Source organism: Podarcis muralis, chromosome 14 (genome assembly GCF_964188315.1).
Source record: "Podarcis muralis chromosome 14, rPodMur119.hap1.1, whole genome shotgun sequence".
NCBI classification, from domain to species: Eukaryota; Metazoa; Chordata; class Lepidosauria; order Squamata; family Lacertidae; genus Podarcis; species Podarcis muralis.
Window position 1 is genome coordinate 54,649,783 of NC_135668.1, and position 5,724 is coordinate 54,655,506.

The 5,724-nt window shown below is 54.0% G+C and overlaps 1 protein-coding gene across 2 annotated transcripts in view; it reads left to right on the top strand.

Annotated features, from left to right (window-relative positions):
• CORO7 (coronin 7) overlaps positions 1-5,724 on the top strand; it is a 101,244-nt gene that overhangs the window by 42,029 nt on the left and 53,491 nt on the right. The window lies entirely within an intron of this gene.

Genomic DNA, 5,724 nt, shown 5'->3' on the forward strand with positions numbered 1-5,724 from the left:
AGGGCATAAGAAGTGTCACCTCGTTTTAAAATGAGAGAGAGAGAGAGTTCTGATTGTTATGATGCAAACCACTCATACTTCTTGGGAGCAGTATATAAATTGCATTTTGATAAGCAGTCTCTCCAGATGTTGCGGGTGGACTCCCAAATCTGACCCTCCTCCCTGACCATTGGCTGGAGTCCTTGTCAACACTTCAGGGCTGTTATTCAGCCTCAAGTTGGCCGGCAAAGTCTCCTGGCAATGTGAGGGTGCAGGTCTGTTCCTCTTCCTCTTCCTCTCCCTCCTCCTCTTCCTCTTCTTCTTCTTCCTCTTCTTCCTCCTCCTCCTCTTCTTCTTCCTCTCCCTCCTCCTCCTCCTCGTCCTCCTCCTCCTCCTCTTCTTCTTCTTCTTCTTCTTCTTCTTCTTCTTCTTCTTCTTCTTCTTCTTCTTCTTCCTCTTCCTCCTCTTCTTCTTCCTCCTCTTCTTCATCTTCTACTTCTACTTCTTCTTCCTCTCCCTCCTCCTCCTCCTCCTCCTCCTCCTCTTCTTCTTCTTCCTTCACCTCCTTCCTTGTCCACCGCCCTTCACTGGGTAACAGCAGCACTTTTATCTCCCTCCCTGTTGCGGTCGGAAAATCCACATGGCTCTTAAGGAAAATATTTGCTCAGCAGCACTTTTCACAGGAATTTGGGAAGCTAATTTGAAAAATCTGCTGGGAAGCCGACAATGGGCCCTTTCAGCCTGTCACCCAGACCCCGCGGGGAGCAGTGCCTGCCTGCCTGCCTGCCCACCGAGCCCCAGCCCTTCCTGGCTCCCCCCACACCGAGGAAACCTTCGCCTTGTGCCAGGCCCAGAGGTGAGGGCAGGCAGGGCGGGGGCTGCCTTTGGGAGCAGAGAGGGCACCCTGCTAGGCTTTGGTCTGCAAGGGGGGGGGCAGGGCAAGGGGCCCACGCTGGAAAGCAGCCGGTGGCTTTGGGGAAAGAGGAGCTGGGCTTGCAACGCCTCTTGTGTTAGAGTCATAGTTGGGAGGGGTCCGAGGGTCATCCAGTCCATCTCAGCTAGAGCATCCCTGAGAGACGGCCATTCAACCTCTGCTTGGAAACCTCCAAGGAAGGAGAGGCCACAACTTCCCACAGCTCTTACTGTCAGAAAGTTCTTCCTTTCTTCTTGCAATTTCTTCCAAGGAGAGGCGCTTATGAGGTTTTCTGCCTCAGGCACTGCAATAGCCTGGCTGGCTTTGGGAGGCCCTCCTGAGGGCCTCCACGGAGCCCTTCCTCTGAGGCTGATGGCAGCAGAGAGCAGGGCCTTTTTGCTGGTAGCTCCCCACCTGTCCAACGCTCTCCCAGTGAGGGCTGCTGGGCGCCTCCACTGATGTGGTACCAGCATAAAGCCTGCCTTTCCTCCCGGGCCTTAGAGCAACTGAGACGATTATGTTTTACCGTTAACTGGTGCGTGTATTGTAAAAATGTCAATGTTGTGTATGGCTTTTTTCTCTTTTTTAATGACATATATACGTTTTTAAATGTAAGTTGCTTGGAGACCTCCTTAGGCAACAACTGATGAGTCATAATAATAAGAATATTAATAAGGAAGAACATAAGAGCTGGCTGGATCAGGCTAGGTGGAGCCAGGGGGCGTAGGAAGGGAGGTGCGGGGTGTGTGGACCGCCCCAGGTGCCACCCTGATGGGGGGTGACAAAATGGCGGGCTGCACTCGTCACCGTGGGGCCAGCAGCATGCACTAGTCACAAGTCTTGGCACCTGCAGGCTCCGCACTGTCTGCCCGTTGCCCCCCCACAGCTGTAGGGTGACTGAGGCCCTGCTGTGCGCCGCATCCCTATGGGTGCCACGCAACGCGTCTTGTCTCTATGGGCATCAGGTGGCGGCATGGCACGGAGCACGCAGCGCCCATAGGGACAGGGCACGCAGCAGGGCCTCAGCCGCCCTACAGCTGGGGGGGGCGCGAGGCAGTGGGCAGACACTGCGGAGTCCTATGGGTGGTTCGCCCCGCCCCTGGGCACTCCGCCCCAGGTGTGCCTGAGGGGCTTCCTCCTCCGCTGGGTGGAGCCCATCCTTTCTGGCATCCTGTTCTCACAGTGGTTAACTAGAGGCCTCTATTGGGAAACCCACGAGCAGGATTCGAACACAAGAGCCCCATCTCCTGGGGTTTCCAGCGACTGGGATTCAGGAGCAGCGCTGCCTCTGACAGAGCCACCCTGGCTGGGAGCCATAGATAGCCCTTTCCTTCTCCTCCAGGAATTTGACTGATCCTCTTTCAAAACCAGCCAACGTGGTGGTCACCACTGTCTCCTGGGGCAGGGAGTTCCTCAGTTGGTGCTGCGTGAAGGATTTCCTTTTCAGCAAACTTTTCCAGCAGGGGGCCGGTCCACAGTCCCTCAGACCTTGTGGGGGGCTATATTTTGGGGGGGAGAAATGAACAAATTCCTCTGCCCCACAAATAACCCAGAGATGCATTTTAAATAAAAGGACACATTCTACTCATGTCAAAACATGCTGATTCTCGGACCGTCCACAGGCCAGATTTAGAACGTGATTGGGCCGGATCCGGCCCCCGGCCCTTAGTTTGCCTCCCGATGCTTTTATCTGTCCAACACTGGATGTCCACGAGTTTGAGTGCTATGAGAGAGGGAGAAAAACTTTCCTCTGTCCACTTTTCCTGTGCCAGGCATGATTTTACAAACTCCTCTCCTGTTGCCTTTTGCTCCCCTTTTCTCTAAACCAACCCCCCCCCCAAACGCCGCATCCTTTCCTCACATCATCCCCTTGATTGTATTGTGAACCTTTCCCGGCTCTTCCCTATCCGTTTGGAGGTGGGGCGACCAGAACAGGGCACATAATTCACAGGTCTGCTGCTTGACAGGGGTGGGGGTGTTGTTTTCCGCTCTGCCTCGGGCAGCAAAATACCTTGAACCGATGCCCCAGTGGCACAGCCGGTCCTCTTAACAGGAGCGTGGCAGAGGCATAATTTGCACATTAAGACGCCCCTGCCCAGTGCTTCGCACCCCCGGCCGTGCCTGGAACCAAGAAGTTTGGAAAGTCCCCCCTTCCCCCTTGAGCATCCGCTGTGCCCCCTGCCCCCCCAGCCACAGGGAAAGAGCTGCGTTCCTGCTAGGTGGGGCCGCGGCCGTGCAATCCAGCCTCGGAAAGCCCCTCCGTCTAATCAGATCCATGTGGCGCTCGCCCGGTCCATGCGCAGCCGGCCGCGGGTGGGGAGAGGGAAGCCGCCCTGGACTCTTGGCCGGCGAGAGGAGTCTGGAATGGGAGGCAGCTGTGTCAACAGGACCTGGGCTTGGCTCTGGCGGAAAAGAAACCGAGGCGTTTTGGCACACCTTGCTCTGCCCAAAGGTGCCCCCCTCTCCCCGTGTGGGCACAGGCAGGCAGCCGTGCTCGCTCCAGTTGCTGTATCAGGCCTGTGGGGGAAGGGAGGTTGGCTTCCCAGTAGTGCCTGTTCTGACTGGAAGCAGCTGCCCCGAGTCTCTGGGGTGGGGGTCCTTCCCAGTCTTGCCCTAGAGCAGCCTTTCTCAACCTGCGGGTCCCCAGATGTTGTTGAACTACAACTCCCAACACCCCTAGCTAGCAAGGTCAGAGCTCAGGGATGATGGGAGTTGTAGTCCAACAACATCAGCGGACCCACAGGTTGAGAACCACTGCCCTAGAGGATGGGTAGGCAAAGTAAGGCCTGGGGGCCAAATCCGGCCCAATCACCCTCTAAATCTGGCCCATGGACGGTCTGGGAATCAGCGTGTTTTTACATGAGTAGAATGTGTCCTTTTATTTAAAATGCATCTCTGGGTTATTTGTGGGGCAGAGGAATTCATTCATTTTTTTAAGGTAGTCTGGCCCCCCACAAGGTCTGAGGGACAGTGGACCGGCCCCCTGCTGAAAAAGTTTGCTGACCCCTGCCCTAGAGACTCCGGCAAGGTGTTGAAACAGGAAGGCTCCCTCTTGAGCTCAGCATCTCCTCCTGAGCAGCCTCAAGGATTTCTGGAAGGGACCATCAGAAACCGCTGGCTCCCCTTCGGCAGATCGGTCCTTGCAGCGTCCGGAGGGGAACGGCCATTGTGGCTCCATGGCAGAGCAGAAGGCCTCAAGTTCAGTCTCCAGGCATTGGCTGCTGGGAATGTGCCCTGCCTGACACCAGAGCCATTGCTGCCAGCCCGTGTAGACAGTACAGTGGTACCTCGCAAGACGAAAAACTCGCAAGACGAAAGGGTTTTTGGTTTTTTGAGTTGCTTCGCAAGACGATTTTCCCTATGGGCTTGCTTCGCAAGACGAAAACGTCTTGCAAGTTTGTTTCCTTTTTCTTAACACCGTTAATACAGTTGCGACTTGACTTCGAGGAGCAACTCATAGAACGCGGTGTGGTAGCCTTTTTTGAGGTTTTTGAGGACTTTGGTGATTTTTGAAGCTTTTCCAAAACTTTTCCGACACCGTGCTTCGCAAGACGAAAAAACTTGCGGAACGAATTAATTTCGTCTTGCGAGGCACCACTGTATTGAACTAGATAGAATCCATACCCGCCAGCATTTCTCTGCTAAAATAGGGACGTCCTGTTCTCCCATCAGGAAGCTCCTTCAATGTTTGATCTTGCGGCACAGACAGATGTTATCTGCTCATCGACATCGGTCACCTCCAGCCAATGGCAACCTCTCTGCCTCACAGGACTGTTGTAAAGGAAAAATGTGCAGGGAAAGGAATCATGTGCACCTTCCACAAATAAATGGAGATAGAATTTTAGCTGTAAGCTGCCGTGAGTCCCCATTAGGGAAAAAGGCGGAGAATAATAATAATAGTAATAATAATAATAATAAATACTAAGTGGAAACTGTGAGATTGATCAGGAACATACCAGAGAGCAAATCCTGTTGAAGCCCGTGGGACTTCGTTCTGAGCAAAAATGCTTCAGGTTGCAGGCTGCCCAGTCTTGACCCAGTTACCTGGGAGTAAGCTCCATGGACTACAGTGGGATTTGCTTCTGAGTAGACAGTGTGACACTCTATTTACAATAAAGGGATCGGCACTCGCTGCTTTTCCTAAGAAAAGGCTGGCTGCGGAAGCATTGCAACGAAAGAATTTCAAGTGGTTTGGTGGCTTTTTTCTTCAAAATTACAGGAAGGGCTCTCTCTGGCAGCTTCACCATTTCCTTCATTTGGTGCAGGGTTTTTATTTTCAGCAGAAACAGGACTCTCCTCTCTCTCTCTCTCTCTCTCTCTCTCTCTCTCTCTCTCTCTCTCCCTCTTCACTTTTAATTGCTCTCTGAGATGTGGAGGAAAGGAAAAAAGGGAAACCATGACATTCTGGGATTTAATCATGAACCACGACAGCTTCTGTAATTCCGGGAGTGTCCCCGGAAAACCGGGACACTTGGAGGGTATGAGAATCACCAGATCTTAAGAGTTGCAAGGGACCCCCCAAGAGTCATCTAGCTGTGCCCCCCCCCAAAGCAGGAATCTCAACTAAAGCACCTTGGACACGGTATAAGTCTCCCCGTCTTGGAGGGGGGGTCTCCCTCGCTGTGCAGGAAGTTCATGTGTGAGTGGTCTTCGCCCCTGTCCCTGAGTGAAGGGGGGGTCCTCAGCCTCCTGCCCACCGTCCCCAAGCACAATACCCCCCACCTCCCCCATACGGCCACCGTCCCTTATGGCAGGGGGCGAGGACCCCACCCCAGCCACACGCAACCCTCGAGCCCCCCCTCTACCCACTCATCACACTCCAGAAACACCTC